The following is a 27996-nucleotide window of genomic DNA, read 5'->3' as shown; positions in this document are numbered from 1 at the left end:
TTCAACAGTTGTGTTTTTGGTCTTTTTTTGTCCGTGGAAAAATTGATTAGCGGGTGTATTTTACTAAGATATGCTATATATATGAGTGGTGTTCCCTCAGTTAGAGAAAGCGGTTCCTGTCGTCATTCTGCAGCAAGACGATCCTCCACCACATTGGGATAAAAAGTACGCTAGTACCTGCACGGCAGTATATTCTATCGCTGAACTGGCCATGCTGGCTCAAACGGCATGTCATTGCTTTGTCGGCCACCAAGATCCCTAGATCTAGCCCCTTGCAATTTTTTACTATGGAGTTTGGTTAAAGACAGCGTGTTAGCGCTGTTCCCCAAAACGTAAAGCAACTGAAGCAGTGGATAAATGAAGTGCTCGAATCAATAACAAAGGATATTCTAATTTTCTTATCAAGAGTATGGCAGGAATTAGAATATTGCACAGATATTTACCGTATCACCGGGAAGGTACACATATAACATCTATGGAAACTTGGATAACTATAATTTCACTGTTAATTTGATTTATCAAAATAAAGTAACTACAGCGTTCACAGGTATGATTCCTTTTTGTCCCATTCAGTATAAAAAAAACCTGTATATTAAAAACAGAGACAAGCCACTTAAGAAAAGTTCAAACAACAAATAAATAAAAATTCTGAATTCTGATTTGAGATGTCAGCAAAAAGAGCTCTTTTAAAAAGTAATATAGTTTATCCGAACCACAGAGATGGCCCAGGCATAAAAGAGACATACTTTATAGCAGTATTCTCAGCCAGGTTTGAGTTTTCCCCAAGAGGGACTCCGTAATTTCAGGGAAGGAATATAGTCAGTCTATCATTTACCTTTTAAGCATTTAGTTGTAGTTTATGAATATAAAACTCTTATTTGTTTTAAAGTTTTAAACTTTATTTTTCTTAAAGTTTTGGTATTGTTACCGAATTTGTATACATGTCAATAATTTTACTGAAATTCTGTGTGAATTGTAGTATCTCCTGTAACATGACAGGCCTCAAGAAAATGAAGCTCTTCCAGAACAGTAAGATTACATGGGCAGGTCCATTTCACGTTGAGGTAAATGATATGGCGAGAGAGCGCCAAGCTGGCGGTGAGAAATCGCCAAAAGTTGCCCAGTTTGGCGACCATTTAGCGAAATTTTTGTCCGATTCATTTATAATTGTAACTATACATCCCTTCCAAGAATTTCGGGAAATCGAATTTATTGGAACTTTTTCGGCCTCCTGGGGAAAAACTGTGCAAGACTGGACAGAGCATCAGCTCTTAGTTGAGATTTGAGGACTTAGTAGTTTGAAGTGGCGACTACTCACGTTTGTGAAAAGGTCTGGAACTATAGAGCTTTCCTTTTGCGAAAATAAATTTTATCAAGTTATCGGTTCTGTGTGCATTCAATCCATTACGAACCCATAAGCGTGTAATTGTATTTATCATCATTTTCTGTATATTTTCTTGTTTAATTTATAGAAACATGTTAAAAAAAATTTAAATTGAAATAAACGTACATCTATTTTTTAGGTTTTGGAAATGAGGCAAAAGGGATGGTCGTCTAGCAATGGTGAAATGGGTGCATGGTGTAAAAAATTAGAAGCATTGATTTACAGGCTATTAGATACATATATATTGAGAATATCACGGGAACGTTCTACAGTGGGTGTTTACACACTTTTTGAATGATTTCGGGATCGTTTAATTAAAGTTTAAACTGTAAAGAGAATTTTTTTTAAATATTCGATCTGGTAACCTTTTTTCTGGTCTATAAGTCTGCATCGTTGGCTTTTCGTGCAAACAAGTAATGGATCAGAAGATATTTACAGTGGCTCACATTTGTTTTCGGACACTTGGTATTATTTAAACTCATTTGAATAAATTGCGTACTAAATACTATGTGGAGACATTAGGTATTTTTGAAAACAGGCAAGATGAAAAATATGCAACCGCCTTCACCGAGAACCGAACCACGGACCTCTGGAATACCGGCTCAGCGTGTAGAACCACTACACCCCGAAGGCAGGCTAAGAAGGTAGGAGAAATACCTTATATACTCCCCCTTTTAAAGGGCGACTGGGGATTTAGAGGACCCAATCGCCAAATCCTGGGTGTGGAGAATCCTCATCCAACATCCTTTTAGTTCGGGCGCCACTGTAGATACATTACGATTTTTTCGAGGCCGGAGAGATGAAAAATTAGCAACCGCCTTAGCCGAGAATCGAACCACGGACCTCTGGAATTCCGGCCCAGCGTGCAGAACCATTACACCACGAAGGCATGCTAAGAAGGTGGGTGAAATACCTTATAACAAAAACACAGACTTCATATTTTTCTCTAATATATTATTTTATCTTTATTTTAAGCTTTTCTTGATGTAAAAGAAATATCCTCAAAATATACCTTGCAATAAAATGATCTGCTCAAAACGTGCTAATCAGTAACTCATAATTAATTCGGACACCCAAATTTTTTGGGGGAGATGTTTTGATAGATAAGCTTCTTGTAATTTTTTATTTTCAATGAAAATATATAACAAGAATTATCGTCTACATTTAGAAATTTTTACTCCCTTAGGAAAATATATTAATATCTATGTGTCTAAATTAAACATGGCAAGACGCTTCAAATTAACGATTATTCTGTATAAATTCAATAATTCCTTTTTTTTTAAAGATGCTAAAAAAATTCGAAATATGCATAAAATCCTTCATGTAGAGCGTTTAAATATCTATGATGCTATGAAACGAGACAAATTAAGTGGAATTTCTGAAAATGCACTGAAGTCTAGACCACATTCCAAACTAGCATCAAAGAATCAAAGAAGCATTTTTAAGAATAATTTCGGATATAGGGATACAGAGGGCAGTCAGCAAGAAAAATATTTTTTGCCAATAAGAAAAGCAGAAAATACACCTGGTGTTCTCAAAATTTATAAGTTTTGTCACATTGGAACAATCTTTTATTTACAGAAAAGTCAAAATGTAATATACTTGGGTGAGATAGACAAATTAATGTATGGCAAAAAGCAGACTTAATAATTGATTTCGAGAAACCTATTGCCCACTTAGTAGCACATGCATCATGGTTTAAGGATATTTCTGTGCCTCGCCTCTGGGATAAGAAAGTTAGTGTATGTAGAAAATAATATGGATTTAGTATAAATATGTAAATATTTTTAATGAAAACCTGAAAGCATCTGAACTAAAATTTGGAATGCAAAATGCATTCAAATTCTATCAGGATAATGATCTTAAATATACATTCCTAAATGTTCGCTTATGGGTATTACACAAATGTCCTGAAATTACGAAAACTCCTAAATATTCTCCGGACTTAAACATATAAAACATACAAGGACGGTACTGAAGAAAACAATAAGAAAACATGATATTCCTTTGACAGTTGTACTAAACAGAATTCATTATGTAAGAATGGAACAAATGAAGCATTCTCATACTAAAATATTAGTTGAATCCATTTGAAAAGAGCATGAAAAGTATCATTTCAAGTAAAAGATATTCATGTTTTTATTAAATGTAAACTGTTTGCTAAACTTGCTTGCCGAATACTTATGTGAGTTCATTTTCAGAACTTATTGAATATTTTTTTTTTTTTTCCCCTTGCCAGAAACGTTTTGAATAACTTTTTTTCAAAACAAGCAGTTTTAAACTAGGTGAATAGTATAAGTGAAAAAGAAAGGAAGTTATTTTGCTGATATTTAATAACTAATATTTGTAAATAAAACTAAAAAACAGAAGGCTTGGAAACAAACACTGTGTCATACAACGGAAAGCAACCAAAAATCCATATCTCGATGCAAAATTTTTTGTTACGTTCCTGAGAAAGTTCTCTGTCAATGACATTTCCTTCTTCACCCTTGAGCATCTGGTGACAAATTTTCGAACACATGATCAACGATGTGCAGGGAAAGAAAAACGAGGTTTATTTTTAGCGGCAGCATATAGATGGCGCTGGGGATATTCCGAGAGATTTTCACAGCAGTCCCGCTGAAAATTTGTTCTCTCGGAGCCATATTCTGTCAATCGGTTTGGCCCGCGAAAACGCGGCTCATCCCCACCAGTTGCATCGCGTGCGGTGACGTTCTTTCCTCATCACTCATAATCGTCTGCACGCTTCTCGAATGAGGTTCTGTAGCAGTTCATAGGTCGCGCTCTTATTTGTTTCATCATCCTACTTTAGCTGTTTAACATAAGCCCAGAGGGAGAGGGAGGTGGAATTATTTTCGTGCTATATCGTTCGTTTTTATAAACATATGACAGTATTTAGCCTTATTAGTATTTCGTCGTGACCGCATCTTATTCAACAGTTCTTCATATAGAGAAGCTGTGCTAATGTTCAGGAAAGAACAACACTTCTGAATATCTGATAAAAGTGATTGTATTTATAATCAACTACCAAAAAACAGATGGATTAACTGATTGTTCTTCAAAAACAAGGCCGGTAGGTGAAAATTATTATTTATTTGAATTCCTTACGTTAAAGAAGAAATTTCACCTTGCTTTTGTTCTTGCTGGTCTTCTTACAAACAAGAAGCAACAACATTCCGTTAATTTGGTACATCGATGAAAAGCAGATCAAGGCTCAGATGGTTCAAAACATTTCATTTCCCCGAGGAATATCTTAATTTATTCTTCATTTAATACAATTTGTGAAGAGGCTGTTGTTGCTGACAAACAATGAAAACTGCTCCAATTTAAACTTTATCAGCTCCACCCAAATTTTGTTTTCCTTCTTCATTATGGGACTCTCTCCGCTTTGCACACGATTATTACCATTTTTATTCGTTCTATTACCGCATTGGAGAGAGAAACAAACAGAAAAAAACCCAACTTAACTCCCAGAAGGCATTCTAAACGAAGGCTAAACAGCGAACAAGTTGACTTTGGAATTTTCTTTTACTATTTTTTTCCCTCCCGATTCATGAAGACTTGCCGGAAAGTGAAGTTTCCCGCTTTCATTTGAGCGAAGGATTGAGCAATTCTCCAGTGTTTTTTCTGATTAGGTTCTACGGCGAGTGGAGGTGTCACGTTGCTGGTTTCGTCAAATATTGAATAAAATCATTTATGTTGATTTCTCCTACATGTTGCCCAGCTATGAATTAAAACTGGATTCAATCAGCTTTAGGACGGTAAGTGTCTTTTTTAAAATTTCTCAGATTTTATAAGGAACGAAATTTATTTCCCTGTTTTCGAAGCATAAATATTTATATTTGTTTGACATGTAAAAGTCCTGTAGCAATTATGAAACAGGTTTTTTTAAAATGTAAGCTGCTTTAAAGATTGAAATTTTCGCCATTATTAACTCATAGGGGATAATTAGGCTCGAAACACGATTTTACATTGTTTCACTGTGCATTCCAGTCTATTCCCATTCAGCAAAATATAACATAGGTATCTTTCAAATTGAATCTGTCCTTTCTGAATTATCATACTAAGTTATTTAAAAGCAACAGATGCAATTCTTAAGAATATTATTTCCTGGCTTTTTTAATCGGATTGATTTAAATAATGTATTAAATTCTTGATACATTTAATTAAAGACAATATAATTATTTTTATAGAATAATTTCCATAGTTTTTCAATTTTGAAATACATAGAAGATATAGAATTCTCCCATGTTAGTCTCGATGTATATTCATCTAGTATACTCTCAAATTTTTAGCTATTCTACCTGGATCATCTACAGTGTCTCACAAAAATGATGGGACACTTGTGCTTTACAAAAGGAAAAGGTAATAAAATAAATTAAAAGAACATGTAAACATTTTTGTGGGTGTGTTTCATACTTAAATTTAATAACAATTATTACATAACATACATTTTCTCATAATATTAAAATATTAATTTAATAAAAATACAAATGTTTAGAACGGAGCAAAAAATGGTTCACATAAGTGATGGGACACCATTAGATACTACTACGTACTACAATAAAAATACTTTTGGGGTTTTTTATTTTTACTCAAAAGCAATTGGCAATAATTTATAAAATCGTCTGCAGTATTTCGCTCCAGTTTGTTTTGGAATTTTTGTGTTTTTTAGCTCTGTGCAGCCATGAATGCCAAACGAAAAGAAACCTTGCCTGAAATTCGAAAATTAGTTATTAATCTGCATATTGAACGTGGAAAATCTATTAGAGAAACTGCTGAAACAGTTAACTTGAGTCATTCAACAGTTTTCAATATCATTAAACGATATAAAAAGAATCATATGATTCAGGATAAAAGAAGACCTGGCCGACCATCAAAGCTATCCAATGGAATAAAGCGAATTATCGTTCGAAATATTAAAAAAAATCCAAGAATGAGTGCTCCTAAAGTTGCTGCTGATTTACACGCATTATATGGAATAAATTTTAATCCTGAGACTATTAGAAGAGTAATTCGATTTGCTGGATATCACGGTAGAGTAGCGAGGAAAAAATTCTTCGTAAGTGAAAAGAATAGAAAACTCGGACTGGCTTTCGCAAAATCCAACATAAATAAGAATTCTGATTACTGGAATGAAGTTATATTTGCTGATGAGAGTAAATTTAATATATTTGGTTCTGACGGTAGAATCTTGGTGTGGAGAAAACCCAGGGAAGAATTTCGCAAACAGAACTTGGAGCCAACAGTAAAACATGGTGGAGGAGGAGTTATGGTATGGAGGTGTATGTCGTCCGCTGGAGTTGGTAATCTTGTTTTTATTGACAGTATAATGGATCAGTACAAGTATATTGACATTTTAAATCAAAATTTGAAATCTTCAGCACGAAAATTGAACCTTCATAACGATTTTAAATTCTACCAGGACAATGACCCCAAGCACACTGCTTTGAACGTTAGAGCAGTATAACTATCCGGAAATAATAAAAACACCACCACAATCTCCAGACTTAAATCCCATAGAGAATATTTGGCAAGAATTGGAATCAAGAATTCGCAAACACACCATTTCTTCAAAACAACAATTAAAATCGGTGCTTCAAGAAGAATGGGGTAAAAATCACTCCAGAAATCATAAAAAAAATTAGTCGAAACCATCCCAAGAAGATTAAATCATGTTTTAAAAGTAAAAGGATATCCAACAAAATATTAAAACCTTTTAAAAAGTAAAATTTTTGGATAAATATTTGATGGAAAAGTAAGTTTCCCATCACTTATGTGAGCCATTTTTTGCTCCGTTCTAAACAATTGTATTTTTATTAAATTATTATTTTAATATTTTGAGAAAATGTATATTAGGTAATAATTGTTACTAAATTTAAGTATGAAACACACCCACAAAAAATTTTTACATGTTTCTGTAATTTATTTTACTACAGTTTCCTTTTGTAAAGCACAAGTGTCCCATCACTTTTGCGAGACACTGTATATTAATATTGATAGACCATATTAAACTTTAAACAGCTGTTTTGAGCGACCGCTAAAATCGGAACCCCTTCAGATTTTAATTTTTTATTAAATTTTTTCTCAATGATGTTTAAAAATATAAAAATGATAAAATGAAATTTTGTAAACTTCAGTTATCAGTAATAAAATGAAACTTGTAAACAGCGTGTTTAGTGAAATTTTATCTTAAACACGTAATGTCTAGAACCTATAAAGCATTTCTTATTCAGATTTTCATATCAAATCATATATTTTCAAGCTTTCCATTCATTCAGCTTAAATTTTGAAATTAAAATTCAAATACATTTGAATATAATGAATAATGAATATAATTCTTTAAGGCCTTTAAAAATAACATTGAAAACATGTGCCAAATGTTTCACCAAATGTTTGTATATACTTTGTACATGTGCATTAAAGATTGAGACTTTATATACCTATGTTCGAAAATATTTTTTTACATTCATATCAAATCATATATTTTCAAGCTTTACATTCATTCAGTTTAAATTTTGAAATCAATATTCAAATACATTTTATATTCATTCTTTAAAGGCCTTTAAAAATAACGTTGAAAAAATATGCTTCATTTCATCAAAATGTTTGCTTATACTTTTGTACGTGTGTTGATGCTTAAAGATTCTGAGACTTTACATACCTTGTGTTGAAAATATTTTTTTCTTAGGTTTAAAGTTACATATTTTTGCTTCCTTGTACAAAGTAAAGAAAATAATGTAATCTTCAAAAATTCCAGTTTTCGTATTTCAGCAGAAGCATTTTAATTTTTTTGGGGGGGGGGGGCTTGACGTTTGCACGTACGAACAAAATTAAGAATGCTTTTTTCGAAAACGGATTGTAAAATAGATTTAAAATATATTCAAAAGGGATTTCTTTCGTGGCGTTTGTATAGTCTGTACGTACGTTCGTGACGTCTGTACATGGGTATGTAGGTTTCTGGCAAAACTCAGAAAAGATTAGCCGTAGAACGTTGAAATTTTGTTTATGGAATTGCTATAACTCCATATAGAACACTTAGTTGCTAAACTTTACAGTGATATCTCAATGTTACATTACCGTCACATTACATTTGTAACCACGATACAACGTCGCAGAACTGTCACATTGGAATGTGGATGTGAATGTCGCACGGATGTCACATACACGTTATAGCAAACATTTAATGTGACCACAAGAAATTTTTCAGTCTCCCACACCCTGACCTTTCTTGACTTTGTTCACGTAATTCTTCTTTAATGGGAGGTATCCTTGCAAGGCTGACCTTGCCTTCCCGATTCATTGTTAAATGTTTCAATAAACCTTTGAAAGGAAATTATTTTTTATGCTAACGGCTTGGAATTTTAGTTACTTCCTCTTTGATTAGAAATAGAGTTTATACCGTGTTTTTATTCATGTGATACTTAGAAATCGTGGAAATGTATTTTCTGGTGAATGAATTCACATTTTACCGTGTCTAGTATTATTAAGAGGGACTGACTAAAGAGTTTAACATAGCTTTTTTTTAATGTCTGAGGATTTTCACGACTATTTTCTTAGTTCTGTTCCTTCTGCTAGCTGAGTATCTCGTCTCTGCTAAATTTTCAGGTAAGCACTCTGTTTATTGTATATTAATGTCAATAATATCAGTATAATTAATATGCAATAATAAATGTGTATTTTAAAAGTTATGAGCAAAAAGAAATAATGCATTGACATTCGATTCACTTTTGTTTGTATTGCCAAGAGGGCGGAAGCAAGAGCATCAGCAATACTTTCACTTTTGTTCATTACTTAAAAATTTTAATTTAATGGAGTCAGTTTTATTTGGTAGATATAATTCAATATCTGTTGCTTTTAATATTAAAAAATAATGTAAAAAAGGAATTTATTCTATACATTTTATTACAGTACTTTGCATAGTTATTTTATTGCAGTGCTCAGCTATTTTTTCAAAATTAATTTCATAAATTAATTAATTATTACCATGCATAGTATTTTACATCACATTACAAATGATACCGTTATTTCTATAACATAACAAATGATGCCATACTTCCGTAACCAGGTTCTAGTTATATACAATAATTTTTTTAATCGTTATAATCTTACAAGTGGCGTATTACTTTACAACGCTGAACATTTTAACGTGTTTCCTTTTGCTAAACTTCTGAGAAAGTGTTTACTTTCCGTATGTGTTGATTAAAATATGGAACTTTTGTCACATGAACTTTTGAGTCTCATTCATTTTATCAACTTAACAGTACTTAAGCATTGCTATATATATATTCTATATTGTCGATATTCCATATTGGATAAATGCGCCCTTTCAGCTTCACCCTCTGTGACGCTTGGACGTTATTACATTCTGCTCTCTTTCTCTCGCAACAGTAAAAAAGTGTAAATGTTCTGGTAATAGGCACGATTAGAGTGCCAAGTGAATTGTGGGTACATACGTCAAAATTTAAATAAAAATGTAATTTATTCCGCCTGGAATGCCAAGTTTTCTGTTCATTGTGGATTAGTATTCTACGCAATCAAAATTCTTTCCCTACAGTATGGATCCTCTTCAATATGCCATCTACGTGCTTCGTCATCAGAATATCTAAGTTTCTAAGTCTCAGTGTTCCTACATCAGGGATTTTTAAAATTTGCTTCTATTACACACACACACATGCGCGCACGCACACATATACATAACATATATATAGCTACCTCCCTTACCCGGCCTTTATTTTCGTAGTCGTTGGTCGTAGTCATATACTTCCAATTATAGAAATGATTTAAATGACGAAAATATTCATATTTTGGCAATGCCAAATGAAAAATTTGAATTTGGACAAATAAAGAAATCTAACTTTAACTGCGGTCTCCCGATTCCTACACTTATATTTAGATACGTTTTCATACTCGTTATTAATAAACAAAATTGTAAGAAGTTTGACTCCATACGACAAAAATTTACCGCGATATTTAATTTCAAATTTTGCAAAATTTGATGTCACTTTCAACATGCCTTGAGGAATCATTTATTTAGCGCGCCAGACTATTGCCATTCTTAAAGGTGAAAATTATTTATCTTTCAGTTTAAATCCACAAATACGGCTGTTTGAAAGCAACGTTTTTCCGCAAATACCAATAATGAATAATGAACATTACCAGCTCAGATTGAAGTACTGCCTTCAATAGCGCTTGACTTTGTTTGACTTATGATAATGTGATAATCCGTAAGAACGGAAAAAGAAGAACGTGTTTCCACTGCACTCAAATAGAATACCTATTATCTCCACGTACCAGCGTGTTGCCATCCAGTAAAGCCTAAGATATCTAACTTTCAAATTTTATCTTTCTGTTAGTAAGTAGCAAATGAAGCGACTGAAAAGCAATAAACGCGGCTCCTAAAAGTAATTCTATACTTCTTAGTTCGTTTGATTTAAATGTAAATAAATTTAATGAGCTATCTAATTAGAAATATTAAATATTGGTATGAAATGACACTAACTGGACTCTTAAAACTGTTACATGCTTTTTTCAATTAAAAAATTAAAACTCGTGGACGTTCGAACGGCTAGTCTTCAAAGAAGTAATATAGAAATAAATAAATTTTTCGAGGTGTTTAGACTGAAGTTAATGTTAATCTGAAGTGTGTTGTTATCTGTTTAACGAGGTGTTAATCTGAAGTTTTCAGAATGCAGTTTATTTTATTTGATATATATATTTTATTAAATTGCATGATAATTCAAATTACATTTGTTTCTAGATCAGTTATGGAAGAAATTAGTGCACAGTTGGTTTTAAAAAATTTAAATTTATACATACATGTCCCCACACATATTTTTGTCACAAATACGATAATTCCGTTTCAACGTGAATATTTTTATTTTTAGTTTGCTTTTAATTTTGGCCTAACATTTTTTTTTTAAAATTTTTCATGCGTTCAATAATATTTCTTTTCTGAATACTACCTTTTTTACGCGTTCATCCGTATCTGTTTGTCATTCCAAACCTAGAGACTATGATTATGCGAAGTAGATTCAAAACAAAAGTAATAGCATTGTCTATATTTATCTTAGTTGTTTGACCCCTACTTTTTAAATACGAACTTTCATTTTCGTTTTTACTTTCCCTTGCTTTGATAATTATATATTACCTTCTGCATTCTTTTTTTTCAGCGATATAGTTTTGCTATAATCTGCTATGTATTTTGCATTTTAAAACGAATTTGGAATTTGATATCGATCTGTAAAGTTAAATAACTATTCTTTCTTAAATTTCTTACGCGATTTAGATATTCTGCTGTGCAAACAGAAGCATTATTGAAAGAATAATCTCATTTCAATTCTTTCTTTTTGACTGAATAAAAAGTGTCTAGGGGTTAATTTATATGAAAAAAAGTGTTAAAAGTTTCAATATTACAGTTTTAATGACAAATTTACATTGTGCGCGCGCTTGTTAATTAGGTATCTCATGATTTAAATACATTTTTATTTCAATCAATCAGATTAAAAAGTAGAAAAAATATTAAGAACTGCAATTATTGTTTAAAATCGCTCAGTTTGTTGCTCAAGAATAGTCAGATTCGATAGGAAAGCAAAATATGTTACGCTTTACTGAATGACAACACGCACCCGCGCGGAAGATAGATGTCTTTTTAGGCATTGGTAAAAGACTGCTTTCAAATAACTCTTTTTGATTTAAACTAAAAGATGACCACTTTTACATTTTTCCGAATGGCAACAGTCTGATGCACTGGAGATAAAAATGTTGTTGCCATTGCTTGTTTACAAATCGCTAAATTTATTACATAAGCACAAAATATTTTTTAAAAAATTCAAAATTCGCTCTTCGAGGTGCTTATGTTCCGATGGAGGACTCTGCGTATTCAAAATTCGATAGCTCTAGATTTTACCTTTTTTTCCCCACAGTGCGGGAAATATAAAAACATAGATGTACACATCACTTCATTATTTCATCCGATTAATTTCAGAATTATTTGTAATTAATTTTAACTCTCTATTTCGTCTTTTCAAAGCATTTTCTCATATTGATTACTTTTATTTATTCATGTGAAAATAGAGGTTTTTATTTAACTAACTTCGAGTATGAAACTTTTGGTCTTTGGTTTATGGAGGATTTGATTAAAAATGAATTGCAACGATTAAAATGGAGAACGTTAAAGAAAACTGCGCTGTGTACTTTTTCCTATTTTGTAAGATTTGAGTTCTCCCTATGTAAAGTATTTATGTTTTGTGAAATTGACGATAATTGAGCTTGAAGCTGTTAATGTGGAATCATTAAATGTCTGTATGGATACTACTTGGTATTTTTTCTTCTTTTATTAATTTCTTCTTTTGCTTTTTTGTGACAAATGTTTTTATCAATAAAGAATTTTTTTCTTTCATCATGAATTGTGAAACTTGATCGTAATATTGAATCTGCAGCTATTAATTTGAAATTAATGCATGTTGGATACTTAATTAATTCTTTTTCAATGTTTTATTTATTCTTTTAGACCCGGAATTCCCAATATTTTTCTTGTATCGATTCCTTTTAAAAAGGATGATCTTCTTCATAGACCCTTTTACATAACATAACCTGCTATAACACATAATTGTGCACTTTTCGTTGCAATGGGGCGCACCAAAAGTGTGTGTATAATATATGTATATATATTGCTACTCTGTTACCATGCTCGGTGAGCTAGTATTGAGTTTTTTTTTTAATTCTCATTTGTTGGTAACTGTGCACTAACTGCTTTAAAAGTGATTGAATTATGTTGTTCTTGTTTTCCGGTTAAACTTTTTATGCCTTTAAAAATGCTTTAAAAAGACAGAAATAGAGAATTAAAATAAATTACACATAAGTTAATGATGATCGTGGAGTCGACAGCCGAATATCCACCATCAACTAATCGGCGTAATCAAAATTTGATTAATTATTAAAAAAATTGATAATTAATTGTTTATCTACATACAATAGTAAAATTATCAACAATTTAAAAGTGGTGCTAAGCCTAACGAGGCCACCATTTGTTTACATTTGAGAAGGTTAGTAGAATAATGAATTAAGTCAGTTGGTGCACTGGCTTTTTGTCCAGTATGACCAATAATTAAATTTCAATTTCGTGCCCTGAAAATTTCGTATTCCTGTCGCTAGCCGAATTGCTTGTTTTTGCGTAGAAACTCTAATTTTAATTGTAATTTTTTTTAAACTTGTATTTGGTGTTCTAGGTTTGGACACATGCCTGTTTACCATGCCTGTTTTGTTAGTATATAAAAAGCGCTGTATATCTGTTCAAATTAAATAAGTTTTGTGTACCTGATATAATGTATTGCATAATGTATTCTACAGCGTAAAGTTTCATCTGTAATTACTACAATCTAATAACAAAAATTAATATTCTACAGTGTGTCTGCATGCTTTATGTATGTTTATATGCGCATTTTACATGTGATCTATATGTGTCTTTAGTGTAAGTGTATACTATATATTAGCTTAATTATGTTTCATTATAAGTATGTGTTTTACTTGTATAAGTGTGTGCAAACTAGTATCTAATTTCTATTATTCTATAATGTGCTTACATGTTTTATATGTGTTATATATGTACATTTATATGTGTTTTTCTTGTATAAGTGTGTGCAAACTAGTATCTAATTTCTATTATTCTATAATGTGCTTACATGTTTTATATGTGTTATATATGTACATTTATATGTGTTTTACAAATGTTTTGTATATGTCTTTATATGTGCAAGTGTAAGTGTATGTGTTTGTATATACTGTAATTAGTGTCTAACAAACCAAGATGTAACAAATCATTTGCCTATCGATCAAAACTAATGTATTCTTAAGACGCCCCTGTATGGCTGTGTACAATTACGTAAAATTCTTCAATAAACTTCCGAGGTGGCCTCATGAGGCTCCTGAGAGTTGCTGCCACTAGATAGAGGAGGGCGCGGGACATATACCTGTTTACCTCTGTTAAACATCAGCCATCCCGTCCTCCGTTACCACCCAACCAACCAAAAATTTTTAATGAAGGTGCTTTGAGTTCTTATGTATTTTCGTCTTTGAATGAGAGATGTATCTTTTGATGAAATTTAAGGAAATAAGTTTAAATAAAAGGCACCAAAAATGTGTATAATTTAATAGGCTGTAAAAGGAAGTCATGTGGTGTCCACATAAGATATTTTAATAAACGACCTTTTACAAATGGAATTTTGGCTGCTACAAAAGGATGTTCGGTGACCTTGAAAATTTCTCGACATCAATTTCTTGTAAAATCGGCTTATTTTTAAGAGGTTTTGAAAATAAACGCAACTTAAAACAAATTCGAGATGAAATTCTATTCGGCTTGTATATTTTCCCTTTTTGCATGGATTGATCTCCGCAATCATTTTAGTTTCTTGTTTATTCAGAAGTGATTGGAATTATCCATATATGAAATATTGAATATTTTATCTTTACTTGCAAGTGAGATGATAATCACTCAGGAAATGCCTGCAGATCTAAATCGTTGACTTTTTCGACCCATTTAAATATCTTAAGATATTTCGTAAAATTTACCTAGAGGCAAGTAGGTAAAAGGAAAATTATGCGCTTTTTTAAAATGCAGCAATTTAAGTTGCAAGTTTGTGCAAATAAATGATTTACAACTGTGATGTAACAAATAATATCAATCTCTACTTCGAAAAACAGATTTATCTGATTTTAAACACACGTCGTCCTCTACCGGAACATGCGCATCTCGATACCTTAATTTTGGATTTGTTTTTGTTTATTTCCTATTTCATAATTTTTACAGGAATTTAACGAATTTTTAATTAACTAATTTAGCGATTTTCAAGAAACGCGTTACCACTGCAGGAAATTAACATTTTTTTTTTTTTTTTAATCTTTCACGTGTATTACGAGATTTCAAAGCAATAAACCTATATCTTTTTATCATTTTCCGCAGCAAAGACTTAAAAAGTAAAACCTGGGAGGTCTGGTGATCTGTCAGGGGATGTTGAGACAGTGGAGAAGGTGCAGTCCGGGCGCCACATTTTCAGGGGCCGAGTTTTTGATTGAAACATTATATTATAGAGGTTAGTCAGGTAAATCGTCGAGGCAGGTGAAGAATAATTAAATCATAAGTTGCCATACGGAATTAAATAGAGTTAAATAATTAAATAAAATTGTTTCTGATTTTTGTTAAAATTTATATTAGTTATTTATTTGTTAGTAATATTTATAAATTTTTCGAAAACATTTTTGAATTTGTAACCTATAAAATTTTTATCATTGCCTTAAAGTAGAAGTACATCTACTTTAAGGCAATGATAAAAATTTTATAGGTTACAAACTTGGAAAAAATAAGCTTTTTTTATTCAAAACTTGCAAAGATATACACAAATTTATATACTGGCACGTTTTGAAATTTGACATATTTATAAGCTATATAAGTTATAAGCGATAATATGCCAAATGTACTTTACGCACTTCGTTAAAATTATTTTAAAGAACGAACGATGCAGCTTTTTTGTACGCTCGTGCACAATGAGAAAAGGGAAAGGAAAATAGATTACTCTAAATTAAGAGTTTCGGCAAGTAAATTATTTATTCTTGGCGCAAACTAAGAAATGTTCGCCAAGATAAATTTTTAAATTTCTTGGTAAAGTTTTCAACAAATTTTATAAAATTCAATATTTTGAAATAATGAGTCAAAGAAACGAAACATGGAGAAAATAGGTATGCCATTTCAGAAAAAGTCCGATTTTGGATCGAAATACCTATGTTAGAGCAAAGGTATAATATTAGTCTAATATATACACTTGGTACCACTTTTGAGACATGAAAAACGGAAGTTAAGTTTCGTCAATCAGGCTTAGTAGAACGGAAAACATAGAACTGTCCCCCTCCTTCTCCCCCCCTTTTTTTGGTATTGACAACTAAATATTAAATTCTTAGACTGACATTTCTTTCAGATAATTCTAACGTGTTTAATTAATCATTAAAAAAAATTAATTAAATATAAATTAAAGTAAGCAAATTATGAAATCTTTCAAAGCTTTCCGAGAAAATTTACGAAGTGAGATAACACTGGGTAGCCAAAAATAATGATTACCCAGTGTCTTTTTCTTGTCCATTAAATTATTCTTCGACGCATAAATAAAAATACATATGTTTGTATGGAAACAATTCTAAAAGTTTCTTAATTTCTTACTATACCTTGACACACGATGACGTTTTGATTTTGATTTTTGTAGCCTTAGAGAGAAATGACTAGAAATTATATTCATCAGGGATTATAGATGCTTGTCAGTCAGTCGGGTTCTTTTCTTATTAATTTTCAACAGTGAATAAAAGCTATTCGCATATAAGTGTATTTCCAAACGAAGCGAATTTTCTTAGTTCAAAAATTTCGTAACTGAGCTTATTTATTTATGGGCAAGTTATTAAAATCTCTACCTTCAAATCTATGAATAAGATTTATATCCCATCCAAAATTAATTAGCTCTATTTATGTATTTTCTAGGGCGTTGATTCATATTCGTTTTCATTGGAAAGGAAAATAATATAAACTCGGACTTTAAATAGGTAAAATCTTGAAATCTTTGCAACAAATTTATTGTTATTTGCAACAAACGCGTAATTGAAATGGCTTAACGGGCCACATAAAATCGCAGCGGGGGCCGCCTGCAACTTTTGAATGGCCAGTAAGGCATCTGTCTTAAAACATTTTTTAAACTTTATCTAGGGGGAAATTATTAGGAGAAAATTATATGCATTAAAATATAATAATTGAAATTGCAAGAATATGCAAATAAATGATTAACATTTGTGATATAATAAGCAGCATCACTTCAACTATTAAATAAAGAAATGTATGTATGCATGCATGTACGGATGTTACTCACATAGCGGAAAATGATGGTACGCACAGCTACCTGATTTCGAACCCACGTAGTTTTTAACCCGAACAAGTGCATCTTTACTTCATAATTTTTGGTCATTTAATGAATATTTTATTAAGAAATTTAGAAGTTTAAAAGCAATGTGTTATCACTGCCTGAAAATAAATATTTTATCTTCCATTCGTCAGCATGGTGCCAGTCAGCAATTTATAAGATCTTTGACTTTCAAATTGAATCTCTCTTTGATTGATTAACAAGCTAAGCGATATGTAAGCAATAAACACATTTCTTTTAAACACTTTCCGTAGCAAAGGGTAAAAATTAAAAAGTGGGAAATCCCGGTGACCCGATGAAAATTCTGTTCTCTGAACAATGTGTATGTTGCGATCGCAATGTTTTTTGAAGTATTGGTCAGTGGCGTAGTTAAAGGGAGGGCGAAGGAGACGATCCGCTCCGAGCGCGCATTTTTAGACGGTGTATGTAATGCGTGAAACATTATTTTATAAGTTAGTCAGGTGGATCATCGAGGCACATGAAGAATAATTAGATTCCAAATTGTAACACAGAATTAAATTATGAAGAAAAAGACCTTTCAGTCTAAGTAAAATATTCAAAGAAATCCCCATCTGATTTCAATAGGTACAGACCCTTTTTATTCCTTTTTTCATTCCGTTGACACTTTTGAATGCAAATTACGAGTATCCATTAAATTATGATCACGATGACTGTAAGGAAGAATTCCTCATTAAGAAAGAAGCATTTAATAATTTTATTTTCGTTATTGCTAGGGAAATCGAAACAGAAACGTGGAAGGGCAGTCATTTTGAATTTTTTCAGTTTACACCAAAAATACAGTCTCCAGAACATAGTTCCAAATATTGTAATACTAGTGCGAACTTTCCAGTGAATTGCTGTTAAGTGTTACTAGTTGTGAGGAGCAATTTTTAAATAAAAATCATTTAAGACCTAGAAATGTTTACTTTGCATTAAAAAAATCTTTCTAACAGCAGCTGGAGCAATCAAATAGACTTCTAAAATGTCATCGATGGCTTTACGAACAAAGAAACAAGCAGGATAATAATATAATTTTTAAATGCTGGAATTAAAGTTTTTTCTTCAGAAATAAACGTACAGTGTTATTTTCCCCCCGCATTCCGTTTTCATATTTTTTCTAGTTATTTGTTTGTATATCAAGAGGGCGGCGAACATTCTAGCTATGGCACTGCTTTGAAGATGGGATGAAAAACACCAGCCGGGAGAATTAGCAGCTATGCATTCGATTTTCGAACATATGCAGCCAAAATTTCTCTTCAACCTAACATATTTTTATTTCCCCCAACGTAATTTGAACTTCAGCTTGAACTTTGTTGTGGGATCATTCAACTCAAAGGAGAGAATCGATCCATCGTTGAGAAGGGGAGGAATTCCACCATAAAATAATACTTGTCATCATGGTTCGACATAACTTTCCTTTCTGTAGTCACTATTTATTTCGGAACGTAGCGAAAAAAAAGCAATAAGTAAGCAAGCCAAGGTTTCTTGACCTCTGGAGAGGTCTTTGCCAGCGGGTACAAACAATCCCCAGCTGGCCAAGGTGCCGTTTTCTATTATGATTGGCGGCACCTGTCATACCATGTCAAGGTTGGATGGACGTTGTCCTAAGCCGAAACGGTCGCTTGGACATTACTTCAGATCCGTGTGCTGTACGTTGCCATGGGTTACGTCTTCCAATCTGCTGACGGGATTACGTAGTGAAAGCGTCATAAATCAAATGTAGCGAAAAACTAAATTTTACCTTCTTATGTTGTTGAGTCGGTTGAGTTCTTTTGAAGAATTCGAAGAAGTATACACCGTGTCCACAAAAGTCCTCACCCAGTCTTTATTTTCGAAACCATTGGCCATAGACATAGATTTCTAATTACAAAAACGTTTCAAAAAACGTAATTACAATCGAATCCCGCTATAACGAACTTCAAGGGATCGAAAACTTGGTTCGTTATATACGTTTTGATTAGACGGAGAAAAAGGGAGATCATCTCATAAAATAATGTAAAAATGGTTTGATTTGATGAATCACACAGAACGAATGGTTAGCATTGCCTTATCTCCCAAAGATCTTAGTAGTAATTTTCATTTAAAAAAATCGGATTAACTCGGTTGAGATTGTGATTAGAAATGGCCCGACTGGAAGAGCGAAACATTTTTAGAAGAGTAATCTCAAACTGGAGGCCCCCGAACAAATTTTATGCGGCTCGCGAAGATATTTCAATTATGTATTTGTTACAAATGCGGTGTTTCAAAAATTTCAGGATGTTAGTTATTCGAATTTCGAGTTAATGTTATTTTCATTACCATTAAAAACGAACTTGAATAATGTGGCAAAAATCTACAAGTGGAGATAATTAGTTTGCAATGTGATATAAATCTTATTTGACGATTTTAAAAATTTACGAAATTTGCGCTAAGAATAATAGCTTTGTTTAAGAATACATTTATATGTGAAGCGTTTTTTTCATAGTTGAAAACTTATAAAAAAGATGAAGATTTAGTCATTTCTCTCCAAGGCTATACAAACTTTATCAGAATCATTCAGGCTGTGGTAAGAATAAAGAAGTTTATAATTATTTACATTTTTATATTCAAAGATATGTATTTTTATTTATGTTTCGAAGAGAAATTTAATAAATAAGAGAAAGAGACTAGGTTGCCAGTATTTATTCTGAAATATGTCCCACACGCAACAGTTTATCCGAAAGCTTAGAAAGATTTCAAAACTTGTTTACTTTTGGTTTAAGTTAAATTATTTAATGATTAATTAAACATATCAGAATTATTTGAAAGAAACATTAGTCTCAGAATTTAATATTTAGCTGTCAATGTACTTAAATTACAAAGTGTAACCAGCAAAAATGTCTTGCAGGTACCAAATTTTAGATTTCAGATTGAAAATAAATATAAATTGCAGTTGTTTTTATTTATGATATTATCATTTTTGCTTGTTATGTTTTGATAAGTGTTTAGCGAGCAAAATTTAAAACTTACTTAAAATATTTTTTATTTTGTTAATAAAACTTTCCATTACATTAAAAAAAGAAAAGAAAAGAAAGGGGGGAAGAGAGAGAAGGAAAAAGAAAAGATTTTGCCCCGTCAGTTGTTTTCGGATCATGCATGCAATTTGACTCTAAGCTCACTGTTTTATGGGATATTAGATAGAAATTTAGACAAGTATTGGAACGCTCTATATCTCTTGTCTAATACAGAAAATTAGGGAACGTCATTCCATAAAAATATTGAATATGAAGATATATCGAGAATTCAGTGCATTTTCATCATTTTTATTTATCCGACTGAAAAGTGAAAAGCAAATATTCTTAAGAACTGGATCTGTTGTTTTTAAATAACGTAATTTGTTAATTCATAAGAGCCAAATTTAATCGAAAAGATAAATAGCCTTCATTTTCCCGAATGGCAACAGATTCGAGTGAAGAATCCAGTAGACACCGCTTCATGTGATCGTGGTCAATGTTACCATTCGGATATTGTTATCGAATTGCCTCAGTTCCTCCCCATTGTACACAAAAACATGGAAAATACAATACGTCACTTGTTGGAATAAACAGTTCAGTTAATATGATCAAATCATTATCGAATAAATTTTCAAACTGAAATAAAGTCCCCAAACAAAGTTAAAGTAGATTATAAAAATTGCCAAGAATAAAAAAAATGTCGCCAAGTAAAAGATTGTATCGCCAAACAGCTTGTTTTCGATTTTAGTGAGCCATTTAAACAAATATTGACTTTAGTTTGATGCTCAAATATTGCACTTGAGGCACAAATATCGACCCTAGTGTAGATTTTCAATAATTCTGTTGATTTTGAGGACGATCAGACGGGAGTCTCACTTCTTCAGGAGAGGGAAGGGGGCATTACGCAATTTTTCCTCTTTTCCTTAAAGGGGGGGAGGAGGAATCCTATGAAAACATCTACAGTAAATTTAAGTTTCTTTTTTGTTTAGTTTTGATTATTACACTGGCATGTTCTCTTTCAGTGAATGAGGGATGCCCTCCGAATATTAAGATTAGGGGTACAGCATCGGTCAAATAATTTCCAGAAACTTTATGAACGTTCATGAATGAACTTTTGCGTTAAAGACATTATAAACAGTTCATAAAAAAACTTTCAATTTTCTTAATTAAAATTCTGTTGAAAGTACCTATTTATATGTTTCTTACATTCCCTTGACAGTTTGAAACACATTTTTTCCTCATCGTGTAATGCTATCATTCGATAAGGTTTCTGTTATCAAAACAGCCGTGGACAGACGTGATGGCACGGAGAGTAGAAACAATGTATTGACTGTGGAGGAGATAAGTGAATCAAGTCAAAATCATGTTTCGAGACTAATAGCCCTTGGGCTAATAAAGTGTACTTACAACTATGATAGCATTCGTAATTCAAAGATCACTCAGAGATTAAGTACGAAATTCAGGATTGTTATTTTAACCAATAATCTCTCTAAACCAATTTCTTGGGCAATTTCTTTAACCCAGTAGCTAGTTATAGAAAATTCTTATTAATTTAAGATGTCTCATTCTTCTTTAAACTGATTTGCAATCAACAAAAGTATACAAATTCCATTAGTTATTCTATTGTTTATTCGATAAACTTTATATCCTTGTCAAAACAATTGAGTTTTTTACATTCCAATTTAAGCATATATCTACACCGCTTTCAAAGGTTGCTTTTGAAAGGAAAATTGTGATAATGACAATTACCTTCATCAAATCGTAAATGAAAAAGAAAAAGTTTGTATTGTTTCGCTGTTTGTTTGCTTTAACTAACGATAATATCCACGAACTACGAATTACTACTAATGAAAAAAAAAAAAAAAAAAAAAAAAAAAAAAAAAGAGATCCAGAGGAAAGAAAAATCTTTAAGGCTCAAAATGATACATGTCCATCAAATGCTTGGGCAATAGTCTTGTAAACTATCGTCTATACCGCATTCAACGGATTCAAATTGAATAACAGTTAACTAGTTCGAATCGATGTAGCGTGCCATTTTTGAGATTACCTTGACTCGGGAAAGAAACGAGAGCAAAACGTCTCAACCGTAATAAGCGGCTATTAAGAAAGAAATGTTGAAGTGTGAATGAAAAACGAACAAAAAAGAATTGAGAAGGAAAAGTACTGTTTACAATCTGCTCGTTTGTGTGATATGAAATCGACCAGCCGTCATTCAACCCCCCCTTTTTTTTAATTCAGTGTGTCAAAACAAGAATTTTTGCGTCATTTAAGACATTTTTGTTATTAGAAGTTTATGACCAACGGTGGAGGAAATAAAATGCCGGATGAGGACTTAAGTGGAGGTTATGTTCCATTTCAGGCTTTCCCAGTTGAGGCTTTTTTAAAAATCGTGCTATTTCAGTCTCTATAGTTGAGAACGATTCCCATTTCACCCTTTTCATTCAGGGTCAACGTAAAATCCGAAAGCGCAATAGAAGGTCACATGGCTATGAAATATGTATAAAGTGATGTCACACTCACACTTCAGGTTTTAAACTTAGTTTCGATGCAGTTTACACAAATCATTAAAATCATTGGGAAATACACCTTATATATATATATATAAAACAGCATGTTTGAAAAATTTGATTGTAATTCAATATTATAACTAGAAATAAATGAATTATTTAAAGAATATCTAAAGAATAATATTTTCAGAAATGAAACATCTTGAAAATCGAAACAATGGAAGCGAAAAATGAAATATTTTGAGGATTTGGCTAATTTAACATCTGTAATAAAAACAGAGTGCTCTGTGAAATCCTCAATAATACTGCTATCACAGTTTTTAACAAAAATCCATTATTTTACAGATTTTTAGAAATGTTACTTTCATCTTAGAGAAGGATATATAGGAAAATCTGTTTTTTTACAACCATCTGCCGAGCAAAGTTAATATATATAGAGTATCTATGCACATATATGTCTTCCTTTCCGGCTGAAGTAATTTTTATTTATGCACTTTAGAGACTCACATTTTCTTTCCGGTTTTCCTTGTTTTTCTCACAATTTATTCCGGAGCAACTCAAAATACACGATTTCACCTTATAACGTCTCCCTCTTCACCAACTATTATGAGAGGTTAAAAACAGGAAGGCTGAAATAGCAGGGTTTTTAATTTTTTTTTCCTTTTAATTCAGAACCCTTGCAGAAGGGGAGGTCTGAAATGGCACGATTTTTGTTGCCACCTCCAGAAAGCCTAAATCTAGAAAGTCCGAAATAGGACTTCACGTTCGTGAATAAGGTGTATATATAATTTAAAGTACTATGGTTAATACTGTATTTTGATAATTGAATATTACTCTGAAATAATTAATTATATAATAATACCATACGAATAATTATTCATGTGAAAATTAAAGTGATACGAAATGCTACGCTTTTAAAATGGTGCATTATTTAACTCCTCAAGATTTCACTTTTACCTGAAATAAATAACTACAAAGTAAATTAAAAAGCAGGCAGAATAAAGCAAAATGAAGCTAAGCAACGAACAGAAACAGAATAGACAAAGAAAAAACTATTTTTTCATATTTTGTCTGCAATTTTTCATAGATTATGAAAACAAAGAGACCGCTGCAAAAATAATACATCTTGAGTATCACTGAGTCTTTTTGACCAAAGTATTATTCGAATTTCATTTCGTTGTCGAATTGCGCAGTTCAGCAGAAATTTTTGCTCGCCTTTTTAACACCAGAGGTGCCGTTAGTCTCAAATCAGGCTGTTTTGTCCGTATCACTTTTCAAATGTTGCATCAAATGTTGCCACCAAATTTAATCACCATGTATTATCTGTAAAGAATTAACATAGCAAATACTAAAAAAAGTATGGCAACATTTAGCACACTATCAAAAATTTTTTAAACAGACTGCTTTTAAAAATCTTGTGATAGAACTGTGCGATTTTATCTGGCGTAAGTGCGAAGAAAGCGACGTTTTAAGAAGTTTAAAAGAAAGTTTAAAAGACAAAAAAAAAAAAAAAAAAAAAAAAAAAAAAGTTAGCAGGGGAGAGTAGAAGAGTAGATTGGTAGACTGAGAGCTCGGTGGAAACATAAAAAACCGTAATAGACCCTCTGATGCGAGGTCAAAATTTGAATTTTTTTTAGTCTGTTTAATTAATATATTTGTATATTTTTTCCTATCTTTTATTTTATTTAAATTATACAGCTTATATTATATTAGCTTGTTTAAATATATATTAAATAGAAGTTTGAAAACCTTTCGCAAATTTCATTGATCTTGATCAAATGATTAAATGATCTTGATTTTTTAATGAATTTACCTAAAAGTCTGCCTTGTTCTTTAATCTCCAATAAGCAATTCCTACTACGCATCTTTAAAAAGACCTTAATGACTTCTAAACATTTATTAATATTATTTACGTGTTCCGCCGTAAGGCACTACACGGAAGGAAGGAATGCCTTTGTGGAGGACTTTCTAAGGGAAACTTACAATTATTTTCGGACACTTATTTTAAATTTATTTGCAAATTTCAGTCATTAAATATTAGCGAAATGTCTTTATTTGTCTTTCAAATGTACTACTGCTCATCTTTTCTTAAAACAAGAGAAATTTAAAATTTTAAAATTAAACTATAAATTAAAATTGCACTTTTCATTCATAGTTTGTTGAATATGTTTTCTTATTCTTTTCTTCAAATTACTCCATACATATTCAACAGGACTAATCTCTGAAGAATATGAGGGCGTTTGCATTATTTCAAGACCTTATTATAATAACCAAAAGCGAACATTTAAAGTATAAGATATTTCCTCCCTCATTCCAGCATGCCTTCTTAGTGTAACAGCGCATTCGGTGCGTATTCGAGAGGTCCTTCGAGTTCCCGTGAGGGCATATTTCTCATGGCTCCTGCTACAAAAATACCTAATGTCTCTACAGTGGCGCCGAACTAAACGATAGTGGATGATGATTCTTCACCACCAGGATTTAGCGATTGGGTTCCCTAATCCCCAGTCGCCCTTTAAAAGGACGAGTATACAACGTATTTTCTCCCTTCTTCCAGAATGCCTTCGTGGTGTAGCGGTTAGCATACTCGGCTCGTATTCGAGAGATCCAGGTTCGAGTCTTGACGAGGGAATTGCATATTTTTCATGTCTCCTGCTACAAAAATACTAAATGTCTTTAAAAGGGCTTCTGTTAAGCATCGTTATCCTGGTAAAACTTGAATGTATTTTGCATTTCAAGTTTTCTTTCAGATGCTTTAACATTTCATTACGCATATATTTATAATGATCCATATTTGTTACTATGAAAATGTAAATTTCTTATCCCTGACGTAAGCGAAGCATCACAAAGCCACTAGACCTCCGTTCCCGAGCTTAAATAGTAGGCAACAGATTTTCGAATTCAGTTTACATTTGTTTTTTTTACCACAAAGTTATTTCCCCCATAGGACTCAAATATATCAAATTTTTACTCGTCTGTAAATGCAGTATTGTTCTAATATGATTAGCTTTGCTTACTATGGGTTTTAGAAACGTCGGGCATATTTTCCTCGTTTTTCTTACTAATCGGCCATTGTATCCATGAGTTCTGAAGACTCTTCTAAAAGTCTCAGGTTTAAAGTTTATTGCAAACATATATCAAAATCCGATGTAAATTTTACAGCACTAATTATTTTGTATAGTTTTTCGTATGATAAATCTTCGATTTCTTGGTCTTAATGGCCCAGATTTCAGTGCATTTTCAGTAGTTTAACTTACTTCCCGTCGCTTTATAATATGAAAGATAGTTAAAACATTTTACATCAACAATGTTTATACGCAGCTATCTTTTTTCTAAGCTCGGAAACTTACATTTCGAACCTTCTTTGCCGGCAGTTGATCGCGCTGTTTGCTCCAACTGCGCACACACGAAAAGTGTGTGCGTAGTCACCACCTTATATATTCTTGCTGCTGCTCTTTTTCCATTTTCCAAGGCAAATTCTAATTCTACGACTTTCAGCTTAAAAGCCGATGTATAGCTGCTGTATTTTCCGATTTCAAGCACGCTACTTACCACGAATTCCAAATGATACTATGAATGAAAAGAGCTTGAAATATGCGAATGCTCCAAGGAGGAAGGAGAAGAAAGTAATTTTATTACAAAACAGTATTTCTTGGAAGCCAGTGTAGTGAAAACCTGTTTGGACTGCCTTCATTTATTATCGCGTCTTCGATATCATTTATTATCGTCATTTATATCGAGTGGATTTCTGGCGTCGATGTTATGGCTGAATAACAGCTGCACCAGAATGCAAGGAAAGTTTCTGCTTTCCATCCTGGCGCCAACCAAAGACAAAACAAATACATATTCTTTCTTTAAAGATGTTTATTGACTAATGTTATTGACTAAAGGGGAAAAGGCGATGTTAAAAAAATTATATTTTAAAATAAGAAATTGTTTAGTTTTTGGGGTCCGGACATCGTGCAGGTCACTATTTTGTTACATAAATTTCATCTGCAAAGTTGGGGTGCGGACATTACACAAGCGTATACGGTAATAATTTATTTCCAAATGCAGACTGTAATTCTTACAATGTATTTTCATTTAAAATAAAATATTATAATAAGAAATGTCGTTTGCCGAACAGTTTAGGAAAACATTCGTGTTTTCGAATTATTATGTGAGTTACAAATTTTTAAAGTTGTTTTTTAATGAATTATTTTAATAGGATGAATATTTAGATAATATTTATTTTGTAAATAGAGGAAAAGTAATATATCAAAAGAAAATCTATAGTAATAATAAAGAAATAGTCTATGTATAAGTATGTATTAGTATAATTCTTTTTTTTTTTTCGAATCAATTTAAAAAATTTAAGTGTCCGAAAACAATTATGAGTCATAGAATTTAATTTCTCTGTTACTATTTTACCTATAAAACCAAATTCGTTTGGAATTGTTCACCTGGTAACAAATATTTAATTTCTGCGTGTCTCATTTTCAATCTTAATACGCGCGATGACTCGCTTCTACATATCGCGCTATCGTAATAGTTGTTTATGTTACAGTTTATGTTACAGCTCACGAAACACATTTACATTTCTTGCAATACACGCATAAGAAGATAGTAGTCGTAATGAAGAGAAAAGTAAAGGAAATATTAGGTTGACTGCAATCCGTTTTGCACTCTACTTTTTTGTTACGGTTCTCTTATCGTAACCGCACCGCTTCAATGGAAAGGGTCAGAGTTGCTAGAATTTTAAAGAAATTTTCAGACACTTTTGCTAATAAACTGAATTTTTGCAGCTTGCTGATCTGATTCCTGTTTCAGAAAATACTATTGTTTTAAGATATAAAATTTAAATATGACGTTTTGATGCTGATATCGAAGATAAGCCTTCGTCTTGGATAATTTATAATTTCAGTCATGTGTTAGGTAAGTGTAAATTAACTTCATTAGAAATATGTTTCTTACAAATTTACGTTTTTGCATTATATGAAATAAATTTTTTAAGTTAGCTAGCGATTTCGCGATAGTCTTCTAAATTAGTTATTATATAAAAAGAAAAGTATACATATAAAGATTTTGAGAAATCAAGATAATGTAATTTCAAGAGTCCGTCTAGCAATCAATAACAATTGCAATGACTACATTTTTGCTTTTAAATTTCTTTTTTTTTTCTAAATTTTTTGCTTTTAAATTAA

General features: G+C 31.9%; 1 protein-coding gene across 3 annotated transcripts in view; it reads left to right on the top strand.

Annotated features, from left to right (window-relative positions):
• The first annotated feature begins 4038 nt into the window (after positions 1–4038).
• The window catches only part of LOC118181311 (uncharacterized), a 273825-nt gene continuing 249867 nt past the window's right edge, over positions 4039–27996 (top strand). For all 3 annotated transcript variants that reach the window (XM_035350425.2, XM_035350424.2, XM_085823929.1), the window contains exon 1: positions 4039–5145. The gene's annotated coding sequence lies outside the window, so the exon portion shown is untranslated. The remainder of the gene's footprint in view (positions 5146–27996) is intronic.

This window comes from Stegodyphus dumicola, chromosome 9 (assembly GCF_044657685.1).
Source record: "Stegodyphus dumicola isolate Sdum_Otavi_A_Nest chromosome 9, ASM4465768v1".
Taxonomy (NCBI): Eukaryota; Metazoa; Arthropoda; class Arachnida; order Araneae; family Eresidae; genus Stegodyphus; species Stegodyphus dumicola.
Note: the sequence above shows the minus strand (reverse complement) of the source record. Positions and strands in the feature narration are given on the sequence as shown.